Source organism: Triturus cristatus, chromosome 6, assembly GCF_964204655.1.
Source record: "Triturus cristatus chromosome 6, aTriCri1.1, whole genome shotgun sequence".
Lineage (NCBI taxonomy): Eukaryota > Metazoa > Chordata > Amphibia > Caudata > Salamandridae > Triturus > Triturus cristatus.
In genome coordinates, this window is record NC_140589.1 from 977650133 (window position 1) to 977663865 (window position 13733).

The window sequence follows — 13733 nt, forward strand, 5'->3', positions numbered from 1 at the left end:
GCAATCCTCCATTTGCAGGTTAAAGCATGCCTCCAAAAACAGTACTACTACAAACATGAGAATAAAAAAGAATCTTCCATCACTAGTCAAGTCTTCTGCTCCATCTCGATGGAACTAATCTTTGAAAAAATCATGACTCTTACACACTATAGGTTGGAGACCAACAAATTGATTGAAAACTTAGACAAGAAATGGTCTCTTATGGATAATAGAGTCACTGGGATGGAACAATGCATGGAGGATCTTCAAGATGCAGTCCAGGAAATAAAACATCTGACATTTCAAGCTTTACTACTAAAGAGGCAAATTGAAGATCTTGAAAATCATAAGCGTAGAAATAGCCTTTGCATTTATGGGTTTTCTGAAGGATTGGAAGATTTTATCCTATTTTGTTTTTTCAAATTTTAATCCACAGGAATCTAGAAATTACAGGATGTTTAAACATCCAGAGGATCCAAAGACTTGGATAGAGCTGTCTCATTTTAAAAAACAAAATGTCATAATTCTCTATCTGGGGTATACTGATTTGCCTGAGGTCACCAGAACCACCAAAAGCAAAGGACATATTTCTTGGTCTGGAAATAATTTATTCTTCTGATTGAATCTTGATAAGACAATTTCTAAAAGAAGAAAAATATTTTTGAACATGATGTCTGCTGTTCACAGTCTCAAAACTAGATTTAGATTTTTTCACCAATACATTTTTAACCCCTTCGCTGCCAGGCCTTTTCCCCCTCCTGTGCCACGCCCGTTTTTGGCTATTTGGGGTAGTGCGCGCTGAGGCCCCTGTAACTTTTCGACCACATAAGGTATCCACACCAAATTTGCGTCCTTTTCTTCCAACATCATGGGGATTCTGAAGGTACTCAGGGTTTGTGGATTCCCCTGGAGGGGTCACAGAAATGAGCCAAAATACAGCAAAATTTAGTTTTTGGGGGGGCAAATGGGAAGAACGGGCTGCAAATGAAAGCATCTGGGTTTTTCCCTGCAAATATTATCAAAAAAGGGTTTGTGGAGCTGAAATCACAATTTTCCCAGCTTTTAGGGGGGACCAGACTTTTGTCAGAAACCCATAGTTTTTACACAGTTTTGGCATTTTTCTGGGACATAGCCTATTTTTGCTATTTTTTGTGCTTTCAACCTCCTTCCAGTTAATGGTAGAAATGGGTACAAAAGCAATAATAGATCCTGGAAAGCTATACATTTTAGAGAAGTAGACAAAATTCTGAATTCAGCAAGGGGTCATTTGTGTAGCTCCATCAGGGTTTCTTTATAGAAACTAACAGTTAAATATAGGAAAAATTGAACATTTGTTGAAAAAAAGCACCTTTTGTGTCAACGTTTTCACCTGTAACTTCTTCTAATTTTGACAGCTCTTTGAAAGCAATATACCGTTACATCCACTGGACATTACTGGTTGTGGGGATATATAGGACTTGTAGGTTCACCAAGAACCCGACGAACCCAGAGCCAAAAACTGAGCAGCAACTTGCAATGTTTTTTTGGCTTCCCGGAAGCTGCTTGGTGGGTCATGGGAATAACGCCGCCGGATCGCTAGTCAGCATCGTTTATGGTCAGAACAACGACGGTATCTGATTGTCTTCGAACCTCCGTCTTTCGTTCTTGATTAATAAAAACATTCTTTGCAAATGATTTTGCTTTGGTTCGTCTTGTGCCGGTCCAAGAATTTCACCTCTAGCGGCACGGTACGAATGCCCCCGGCCATCCCTCTTAATCATGGCCCCAGTTCCGAAAACCAACAAAATAGAACCGGAGTCCTATTCCATTATTGCTAGCTGAAGTATTCAGGCGACTGGCCTGCTTTGAACACTTTTTTTCAAAGTAAACGTTTCGGACCCCCAAGACACTCAGTCAAGAGCATCAAGGGGGCGCTGAAAGGCAGGGGCTGGGACAGGCGGTAGCTAGCCTTGCGGCGGACCACCAGCTCGATCCCATGATCCAACTACGAGCATTTTAACTGCAGCAACTTTAATATACGCTATTGGAGCTGGAATTACCGCGGCTGCTGGCACCAGACTTGCCCTCCAATGGATTCTTGTTAAAGGATTTAAAGTGTACTCATTCCAATTACAGGGCCTCAAAAGAGTCCTGTATTGTTATTTTTCATCACTACCTCCCCGAGTCGGGAGTGGGTAATTTGCACGCCTGCTGCCTTCCTTGGATGTGGTAGCCGTTTCTCAGGCTCCCTCTCCGAAATTTAACCCTGATTCCCCGTTACCCGTGGTCACCATGGTAGGCACAGAAAGTACCATTGAAAGTTGATAGGGCAGTTTTCCGAATGTATCGTCGCCGTCACGGGGACGTGTGATCGGCCTGAGGTTATCTAGAGTCACCAAAGCGGCCAGGCGAGCCCGGATTGGTCTTGGTGTGATAAATGCACGCATCCCGGGAGGTCAGCGCTTGTCGGCATGTATAAGCTCTAGAATTACCACAGTTATCCAAGTAACAGATGAAGCAATCAAAGGAACCATAACTGATTTAACCCCTTCGCTGCTAGGCCTTTTCCCCCCCTGTGCTAAGCTTTTTTAAGGCTATTTGGGGTAGTGCGCGCTGAGGCCCCTGTAACTTTTCGACCACATAAGGTATCCACACCAAATTTGCGTCCTTTTCTTCCAACATCATGGGGATTCTGAAGGTACTCAGGGTTTGTGGATTCCCCTGGAGGGGTCACAGAAATGAGCCAAAATACAGCAAAATTTAGTTTTTGGGGGGGAAAATGGGAAGAACGGGCTGCAAATGAAAGCATCTGGGTTTTTCCCTGCAAATATTATCAAAAAAGGGTTTGTGGAGCTGAAATCACAATTTTCCCAGCTTTTAGGGGGGACCAGACTTTTGTCAGAAACCCATAGTTTTTACACAGTTTTGGCATTTTTCTGGGACATAGCCTATTTTTGCTATTTTTTGTGCTTTCAACCTCCTTCCAGTTAATGGTAGAAATGGGTACAAAAGCAATAATAGATCCTGGAAAGCTATACATTTTAGAGAAGTAGACAAAATTCTGAATTCAGCAAGGGGTCATTTGTGTAGCTCCATCAAGGTTTCTTTATAGAAACTAACAGTTAAATATAGGAAAAATTGAACATTTGTTTAAAAAAAGCACCTTTTGTGTCAACGTTTTCACCTGTAACTTCTTCTAATTTTGACAGCTCTTTGAAAGCAATATACCGTTACATCCACTGGACATTACTGGTTGTGGGGATATATAGGACTTGTAGGTTCACCAAGAACCCGACGAACCCAGAGCCAAAAACTGAGCAGCAACTTGCAATGTTTTTTTATCATGTACCAGGTATATAGTAATTATTCTGTAAAAATGTGTACATGGAAAAATCGGTATGAAAGACATCTATGTATTTCTGAAATGGGAACAAAATGTAGAGTTTAGAAACAGTAGATATTTGCACATTTCCGAAATTGGGATACTCATACTAGCATGAGAATTATCAGTCATTTTTTAGAATGACTTCTTTTTTACACAATGTCTTTCATTTGGAAGGCAGAAATGCATCGAAAGTCAATAGGTAATAACAGTTCCTTTACAAATCTGAGTTACCCTAAGTCTTCCGAGAAAAACGGTACCTCACTTGTGTGGGTCAGCCTAGTGCCCGCGACAGGAAACGGCGCAAAACGTAAGGTGGACACACCTCAATTTCGTAGCGAAAAATTACCCTTTTTTGGCAAAGTGCCTAGCTGTAGTTTTTGAACCATAGCTCTGCCGGCACCTAGGAAAACCTAGCAAACCTATACATTTTTGAAAACTAGACACCCAGGGGAATCCAGGATGGGGTGACTTGACTGCCTCCCACCAGGGTCTGTTACCCAGAATCCCCTGCAAACCTAAAAATTGCCAAAAAAAACAAATTTTCCCCATATTTCTGTGGTGGAAAGTTCTGGAATCTACTTAGATCCACAAATTTCCACCCACCCAGTGTTCCCCAAAGTCTTCTGAGAAAAATGGTACCTCACTTGTGTGGGTCGGCCTAGTGCCCGCGACAGGAAACGGCGCAAAACGCAATGTGGACACACCTCAATTTCGCTGTGAAAAATGACCCTTTTTTGGCAAAGTGCGTAGCTGTAGTTTTTGAACCATAGTTCTGCCGGCACCTAGGGAAGCCTAGCAAACCTATACTTTTTGGAAAACTAGACACCCAGGGGAATCCAGGATGGGGTGACTTGACTGCCTCCCACCAGGTTCTGTTACCCAGAATCCCTTGTAAACCTAAAACATTGCCCTAAAAAACACATTTTCTCCACATTTCTCTGGTGGAAAGTTCTGGAATCTGCGTTGATCCACAAATTTCCACCCATTCCGCGTTCCCCAAAGTCTTCCGAGAAAAATGGTACCTCACTTGTGCGGGTCGGCCTAGTGACCGCGACAGGATACGGCGCCAAATGCAACATGGACACACCTCAATTTCGCTGGGTGCTAGGAAATTTGTGTCAGCCCGGTGATGCCACAACTTTCCCACACAAAAATGTGTGAAAAAGGTGATTTTTTCAGCTAAATTTGAGGTTTGCAGAGCATTCTGGGTAAGGAAACGTTGGGGGATCCACGCAAGCCATACCTCCCTGGAATCCCCCGGGTATCTAGTTTTCAGAAATATGTGGGTTTGGTAGGTTCCCCTAGGTGGCCGCCGAGCACCGGGCCAAAAACCCAGGTGACCCCCTTTGCAAAACCAGGTCGTTTTGAGGTAGGCAATTTTCATGTCGTCTCAAAACGTTTTAGGCCCTTGCCTGTCCTGGGTACTTGGGCCTCCCACATGAGTGAGGCACCGTTTTTATCGGGAGACCCGGGGGAACGCTGGGTGGTAGGAAATTTGTGTCAGCTCGGTGATGCCACAACTTTCCCACACAAAAATGTGTGAAAAAGGTGATTTTTTCAGCTAAATTTGAGGTTTGCAGGGCATTCTGGGTAAGGAAACGTTGGGGGATCCACGCAAACCATACCTCCCTGGAATCCCCCGGGTGTCTAGTTTTCAGAAATGTGTGGCTTTGGAAGGTTCCCCTAGGTGGCTGCCGAGCACAGGGCCAAAAACCCAGGTGACCCCCCTTGCAAAACCAGGTCGTTTTGAGGTAGGCAATTTTCATGTCGCCTCAATATGTTTTGGGCCCTTGCCTGTTGCGGGTACTTGGGCCTCCCACACGAGTGAGGTACCGTTTTTATCGGGAGGCCCGGGGGAACGCTGGGTGGTAGGAAATTTATGTCAGCCCAGTGATGCCACAACTTTCCCACACGAAAATGTGTGAAAAAGGTGATTTTTGTCAGCTAAATGTGAGGTTTGCAGGGCATTCTGGGTAAGGAAACGTTGGGGGATCCACGCAAGCCATACCTCCCTGGAATCCCCCGGGTATCTAGTTTTCAGAAATATGTGGGTTTGGTAGGTTCCCCTAGGTGGCGGCCGAGCACCGGGCCAAAAACCCAAGTGACCCCCTTTGCAAAACCAGGTCGTTTTGAGGTAGGCAATTTTCATGTCGTCTCAAAACGTTTTAGGCCCTTGCCTGTCGCGGGTACTTGGTCCTCCCACATGAGTAAGGCACCGTTTTTATCGTGAGACCCGGGGGAACGCTGGGTGGTAGGAAATTTGTGTCAGCTCGGTGATGCCACAACTTTCCCACACGAAAATGTGTGAAAAAGGTGATTTTTTCAGCTAAATTTGAGGTTTGCAGGGCATTCTGGGTAAGGAAACGTTGGGGGATCCATGCAAACCATACCACCCTGGAATCCCCCGGGTGTCTAGTTTTCAGAAATGTGTGGCTTTGGAAGGTTCCCCTAGGTGGCTGCCGAGCACAGGGCCAAAAACCCAGGTGACCCCCCTTGCAAAACCAGGTCGTTTTGAGGTTGGCAATTTTCATGTCGCCTCAATATGTTTTGGGCCCTTGCCTGTCGCGGGTACTTGGGCCTCCCACACGAGTGAGGTACCGTTTTTATCGGGAGGCCCGGGGGAATGCTGGGTGGTAGGAAATTTGTGTCAGCCCAGTGATGCCACAACTTTCCCACACGAAAATGTGTGTGGGAGGGTGGGGGCATTGGCGTGCCCGTTTCGGGCAGCCCACACCCTAAAAACAATTGCGCAAAAAAAATCCCTGGTGCGTAGTGGGCTTTCTGCCCCCCCCCGAAGGGGCAGATTAGGGGCCAATGCCCCATCTGCCCCCAGTGGGGCAGAAAGACTGTGATAATTGGGGGGTGGGGTGGGGGCATGGGCCTGCCGGTTTTGGGCAGCCCCCACCCCTATTTTTTTTTTTTTACAATTCCCTGGTGTCTAGTGGTCTTTTTGCCCCCCCGGGGGGGCAGATTGGGGGCCAATGCCCCATTTGCCCCCGAGGGGGGACAGAAAGGCTGTAATGGTGGTGGGTGGGTGGGGGCATTCGCATGCCCGTTTCGTGCAGCCCCCACCCTAAAAAAAAAGAAAAGAAATCCCTGGTGTATAGTGGGCTTTCTGCCCCCCCGAAGGGGCAGATTAGGGGCCAATGCCGCATCTGCCCCCCGGGGGGGGGCAGAAAGACTATGATAATTGGGGGGTGGGGTGGGGGCATGGGCCTGCCCGTTTTGGGTAGCCCCCACCCCTATTTTTTTTTTTTAATTCCCTGGTGTCTAGTGGGCTTTTTGCCCCCCGGGGGGGCAGATTGGGGGCTACTGCCCCCATCTGCCCCCCAGGGGGGGCAAAAAGACTAAATTATGCCGAAAGTATTTGGGGGGAGCAAAGGCCCTTGCCCAAGGGGCCGCTCCCCCTCCCTGGTGTCTAGTGGGTAGATCCCTGCTTGGGGATCGCCCTCCTGTGGCGATGCCCAAGCAGGGATCCACTGGGGATTCTCCCCTTTCCAATGATACCTCTCCCGTCTTTCTACGTGCTCAGGGGGCTGAGATAGCCCCCTGAGCATGTACAAAGTGAAACTGAAATGAACCTCTTGGCTTATTTCAGTTTCATTTTCAGTGTAATGACGTCGGCGCGACGTGCGCGCTGATCGTAATTACACTGTAAGCAGGGGGGGGGGGGCCTCGGGAGCTGGGGAAGCTCTTCCCCAGCTCCCGAGGCTATTTTCAGTAAAAGGGAATCCCTCTGGTGCCCGCACCAGAGGGATTCCCCGGGGAATGCCTCACGACGAGCTGGACTCGTCATGGGTACAGCGCGACTGTGCTCCATGACGAGTCCAGCTCGTCATGGGCACAGAAGGGGTTAAAGGAACCTATCACAATAAAACCACACATTACAAACATCCAACACTTGTGCAGAGGGTCTTATGGATGCAGTGAGGAAAGAATGGACCCCTCAAGATCTAATGCTTGATTGTTTTGTTGGTGATTCCTTCTAATATTATCTTCATTGCAGTTCATGGTCTCAAGTTCAAATCCTTGTTTGCTTTTTATATTGTTACATTTCTTTTATTGTTGGATTAATATCCATTCCTCTCTTGTCTCCCTTTAGGTGTCACCCTGCATCCTGTTGCTATCGATCCATTCTCGTCTATGTTATTTGGTTTCCCTGTATGACTTGTCTTCTGGTGCTGTTGTGTCATCTTCCTCATGTTGTCTCACCATCCTCAACCACTGTTTTTTTATTCAGGTATGTATTGTCTGTTCTTTTGTCTTTTATGTTGTATGTCCTGCTGTATTTTCCTTTTTTTCTCCCTTTTTGAATCTACCTTCCTTTACCTCTTTGGGATTGATTTAGATCTTGGAGGATAAGATACTCTATCACAAATGTGAATGATATCCCGATTGCCATATTGCAAGCGCCATAGATTATACCGCACTAGTAATATGGCTGACCCATCACATTTCTGATGGAGTATCCTGGTGGCCAAGATCTAAATCGAACTTTTAGTCTTTCTCATTAGGCTGATAATCTTTATAACCTCTTTTTCTCTGCATATCTGCTAGAACTCATTTTCAGAATTTTCCATTTATAGTATATTTTTATACATCTCATTTTCCTAGTGTTAGAAAGTGGATTATTAGTTGGGTTGGATGGCAGTCCACTAGAAGTCATATTAACAGTATTCTTGTAAGGTCCAGGAAACGTTTCAGTGATTTAATCCTGAGAACAACCCCTGGTAGCTATGGCACTGAGGAGACAGGCTTAACTTAAGAGAATGTGTAAAGTATTTAGAAATACCGTAACAGATAAAATTTAAAAAACACAGTAAAAATCCCACTCCAACTTATCAAAGTAGAGCTTCATTTCAATTACAAAATGGCATCAGACCAATAGAAATCCAATAAGTACAACCAAAGATATAGATGTTTAAAGTTTTTAATGGAAGTGGCCAAAAAAAGTGTAAAGCGCCCAGAAATGTGGTGAAAATTTGTTTTTTTTAATAATGTTTTAGGTTTGCAAGGGATTCTGGGTAACAAAACCTGGTGGGAGGCAGTCAAGTCACCTCATTCTAGATTTCCCTGGGTGTCTGTTTTGAAAAATGTATAGATTTGCTAGGCTTCCCTAGGTGCCGGCAGAGCTATGGTTCAAAAACTATAGCTAGGCACTTTGCCAAAAAAGGGTCATTTTTCACAGCGAAACTGAGGAGTGTCCACGTTGCATTTTCTGCCATTTCCAGTTGCGGGCACTAGGCCAACCCACTCAAGTGAGGTACCATTTTTCTTAGAAGACTTTGGGGAACGCGGGGTGGGTGGAAATTTGTGGATCCACGCAGATTCCAGAACTTTCCACCACCGAAATGTGGGGAAAATGTGTTTTTTTTAATAATGTTTTAGGTTGGCAAGGGATTCTGGGTAACAGAACCTGGTGGAAGGCAGTCAAGTCACCCAATCCTGGATTCCTCTGCGTGTCTAGTTTTTGAAAATGTATAGGTGTGCTAGGTTTCCCTAGGTGCCGGCGAGCTATGGTTCAAAAACTACAGCTAGGCACTTTGCCAAAAAAGGGTCATTTTTCACTGCAAAATTGAGGTGTGTCCACGTTGCGCTTTGACCCGTTTCCTGTCGAGGGCACTAGGCCGACCCACACAAGTGAGGTACCATTTTTCTCAAAAGACTTTGGGGCACGCGGGGTGCATGGAAATTTGTGGATCCACGCAGATTCCAGACCTTTCCACCACAGAAATGTGGGCAAAATGTATTTTTTGGGACAATTTTTTAGGTTTGTAAGGGATTCTGGGTAACAGAACCTGGTGGAAGGCAGTCAAGTCACCCCATCCTGGATTCCCCTTGGTCTCTAGTTTTCAAAAATGTATAGGTTTGCTAGGTTTCCCTTGGTGTCAGCAGAGCGAGAATTAAAAAACTACAGCTAGGCACTTTGCCAAAAAAGGGTCATTTTCACTGCGAAATTGAGGTGTGACCACATTGCGTTTTGCGCCGTTTCCTGTCGTGGGCACTAGGCCGACCCACACAAGTGAGGTGCCATTTTTCTCGAAAGACTTTGGAGAACGCGGGGTGGGTGGAAATTTGTGGATCCACGCGGATTCCAGAACTTTCCACCACAGAAATGTGTGGAAAATGTGTTTTTTTGGAAATTGTTTTGGGTTTGCAAGGGATTCTGGGTAATGGAACCTGGTGGGAGGCAGTCAAGTCACCCCATCCGGGATTCCCCTGGGTGTCTACTTTTCAAAAATGTATAGGTTTGCTAGATTTCCCTAGGTGCCGGTAGAGCTATGTTTAACAAACTACAGCTAGGCACTGTGCCAAAAAAGGGTCATATTTCACTGCGAAATTGAGGTGTGTCCATGTTGCCTTTTGTGCCGTTTCCTGTCGCGGGCACTAGGCCAACCCATACAAGTGAGGTACCATTTTTCTCGGAAGACTTTGGGGAATGCGGGGTGGGTGGAAATTTGTGGATGCACGCAGATTCCAGAACTTTCCACCACAGAAATGTGGTGAAAATGTTTTTTTTTTAATAATGTTTTAGGTTTGCAAGGGATTCTGGGTAACAAAACCTGGTGGGAGGCAGTCAAGTCACCTCATTCTAGATTTCCCTGGGTGTCTGTTTTGAAAAATGTATAGATTTGCTAGGCTTCCCTAGGTGCCGGCAGAGCTATGGTTCAAAAACTATAGCTAGGCACTTTGCCAAAAAAGGGTCATTTTTCACAGCGAAACTGAGGTTTGTCCACGTTGCATTTTCTGCCGTTTCCAGTTGCGGGCACTAGGCCAACCCACTCAAGTGAGGTACCATTTTTCTTAGAAGACTTTGGGGAATGCGGGGTGGGTGGAAATTTGTGGATCCACGCAGATTCCAGAACTTTCCACCACCGAAATGTGGGGAAAATGTGTTTTTTTAAATAATGTTTTAGGTTGGCAAGGGATTCTGGGTAACAGAACCTGGTGGAAGGCAGTCAAGTCACCCAATCCTGGATTCCTCTGCGTGTCTAGTTTTCGAAAATGTATAGGTGTGCTAGGTTTCCCTAGGTGCCGGCGAGCTATGGTTCAAAAACTACAGCTAGGCACTTTGCCAAAAAAGGGTCATTTTTCACTGCAAAATTGAGGTGTGTCCACGTTGCGCTTTGACCCGTTTCTTGTCGAGGGCACTAGGCCGACCCACACAAGTGAGGTACCATTTTTCTTGAAAGACTTTGGGGCACGCGGGGTGCATGGAAATTTGTGGATCCACGCAGATTACAGACCTTTCCACCACAGAAATGTGGGCAAAATGTATTTTTTGGGACAATTTTTTAGGTTTGTAAGGGATTCTGGGTAACAGAACCTGGTGGGAGGCAGTCAAGTCACCCCATCCTGGATTCCCCTTGGTCTCTAGTTTTCAAAAATGTATACGTTTGCTAGGTTTCCCTTGGTGTCAGCAGAGCGAGAATTAAAAAACAACAGCTTGGCACTTTGCCAAAAAAGGGTAATTTTCACTGCGAAATTGAGGTGTGACCACGTTGTGTTTTGCGGCGTTTCCTGTCATGGGCCCTAGGCCGACCCACACAAGTGAGGTACCATTTTTCTTGGAAGACTTTGGGGAACGCGGGGTGGGTGCAAATTTGTGGAACCACGCAGATTCCAGAACCTTCCACCACAGAAATATTGGGAAAATGTGTTTTTTTGACAATTTTATAGGTTTGCAAGGCATTCTGGGTAACAGAACCTGGTGGGAGGCAGTCAAGTCACCCCATCCTGGATTCCCCTGGGTGTCTAGTTTTCAAACATGTATAGTTTTGCTAGGTTTCCCTAGGTGCCGGCAGAGCTAGGGTTCAAAAACTACAGCTAGGCACTTTGCCCAAAAAGGGTCATATTTCACTGCGAAATTGAGGTGTGTCCATGTTGCCTTTTGCGCCGTTTCCTGTCGCGGGCACTAGGCCAACCCATACAAGTGAGGTACCATTTTTCTCGGAAGACTTTGGGGAATGCGGGGTGGGTGGAAATTTGTGGATGCACGCAGATTCCAGAACTTTCCACCACAGAAATGTGGTGAAAATGTTTTTTTTTTAATAATGTTTTAGGTTTGCAAGGGATTCTGGGTAACAAAACCTGGTGGGAGGCAGTCAAGTCACCTCATTCTAGATTTCCCTGGGTGTCTGTTTTGAAAAATGTATAGATTTGCTAGGCTTCCCTAGGTGCCGGCAGAGCTATGGTTCAAAAACTATAGCTAGGCACTTTGCCAAAAAAGGGTCATTTTTCACAGCGAAACTGAGGTTTGTCCACGTTGCATTTTCTGCCGTTTCCAGTTGCGGGCACTAGGCCAACCCACTCAAGTGAGGTACCATTTTTCTTAGAAGACTTTGGGGAATGCGGGGTGGGTGGAAATTTGTGGATCCACGCAGATTCCAGAACTTTCCACCACCGAAATGTGGGGAAAATGTGTTTTTTTTTAATAATGTTTTAGGTTGGCAAGGGATTCTGGGTGGAAGGCAGTCAAGTCACCCCATCCTGGATTCCTCTGCGTGTCTAGTTTTCGAAAATGTATAGGTGTGCTATGTTTCCCTAGGTGCCGGCGAGCTATGGTTCAAAAACTACAGCTAGGCACTTTGGCAAAAAAGGGTCATTTTTCACTGCAAAATTGAGGTGTGTCCACGTTGCGCTTTGACCCGTTTCCTGTCGAGGGCACTAGGCCGACCCACACAAGTGAGGTACCATTTTTCTCGAAAGACTTTGGGGCATGCGGGGTGCATGGAAATTTGTGGATCCACGGAGATTCCAGACCTTTCCACCACAGAAATGTGGGCAAAATGTATTTTTTGGGACCATTTTTTAGGTTTGTAAGGGATTCTGGGTAACAGAACCTGGTGGGAGGCAGTCAAGTCACCCCATCCTGGATCCCCTTGGGTCTCTACTTTTCAAAAATGGATAGGTTTGCTAGGTTTCCCTTGGTGTCAGCAGAGCGAGGGTTCAAAAACTACAGCTAGGCACTTTGCAAAAAAAGGGTAATTTTTCATTGTGAAAATGTGGTGTGCTCCCGTTGGGTTTTGAGCCATTTCCTATCGTGGGCACTATGCCTACCCACACAAGTGAGGTACCATTTTTATCGGGCGACTTAGGGTAATTCAGATTTGTAAAGCAACTGTTATTACCCATTGACTTTCGATGCATTTCTGCCTTCCAAATGAAAAACATTGTGTAAAAAAGAAGTCATTTTAAAAAATGACTGATAATTCTCAAGCTAGTATGAGTATTCCCAATTTCGAAAATGTGCAAATATCTACTGTTTCTAAACTCTATAATTTGTTCCCATTTCAGAAATACATAGGTGTCTTTCATACCTATTTTTCCATGTGTACATTTTCCCACAATAATTGCTATATACCCTGTATATAATAAAAAGCCATTGCAAATTGCTGCTCAGTTTTTGACTCTGACTTCGTCGGGTTCTTGGTGAACCTACAAGTTCTATATATCCCCACAACCAGAAAGGTCCAGCGGATGTAACGGTATATTGCTTTCAAAGAGCTGTCTTAATTAGAAGAAGTTACAGGTGAAATCGTTGACACAAAAGGCTGTTTTTGTCAACTAATTTTCAATTTTTCCTATATTTAACTGTTAGTTTCTATAAAGAAACCTCGAAGGATCGACACAAATGACCCCTTGCTGATTTCAGAATGTTATCTACTCTTCTAAAATGTATAGCTTTCCAGGATCCATTATTGCTTTCATACCCATTTCTACCATTAACTGGAAGGAGATTGAAATCACAAAAAATAGCAGAAATAGGCTATGTCCCAGAAAATGCCAAAACTGTGTAAAAAATGTTGGATTTCTGACAAAAGTCTGTAATTCCCTAAAATCTGGGAAAATTGTGATTTCAGCCCCACACACCCTTTATTGATACCATTTGCAGGGAAAAACCCAGACGCTTTCATTTGCAGCCCTTTTTCACATTTTTTCTCCCAAAAACTAAATTTAGCTGTATTTTGGCTAATTTCTGGGACCCCTATAGGGGAATCCACAAACCCTGGGTCCCCTTAGAATTCCCATGATGTTGGAAAAAAGGACGCAAATTTGGCGTAGATACCTTATGTGGTCAAAAAGTTACAGGGGCCTAAGCGCGCACTACCCCAAATAGCCTTAAAAAAGCTTAGCACAGGGGGGGAAAAGGCCTAGCAGCGAAGGGGTTAAATCAGTTATGGTTCCTTTGATTGCTTCATCTGTTACTTGGATAACTGTGGTAATTCTAGAGCTTATACATGCCGACAAGCGCTGACCTCCCGGGATGCGTGCATTTATCACACCAAGACCAATCCGGGCTCGCCTGGCCGCTTTGGTGACTCTAGATAACCTCGGGCCGATCACACGTCCCCGTGATGGCGACGATACATTCGGAAAACTGCCCTAT

The 13733-nt window shown here is 45.3% G+C and overlaps 2 pseudogenes; one reads left to right on the forward strand and one right to left on the reverse strand.

Moving 5' to 3' along the window:
* Positions 1–1456: 1456 nt before the first annotated feature.
* Positions 1457–2585, reverse strand: LOC146820878 (18S ribosomal RNA; annotated as a pseudogene).
* Positions 2586–13430: 10845 nt separating this feature from the next.
* The window catches only part of LOC146820879 (18S ribosomal RNA), a 1797-nt pseudogene continuing 1494 nt past the window's right edge, over positions 13431–13733 (forward strand).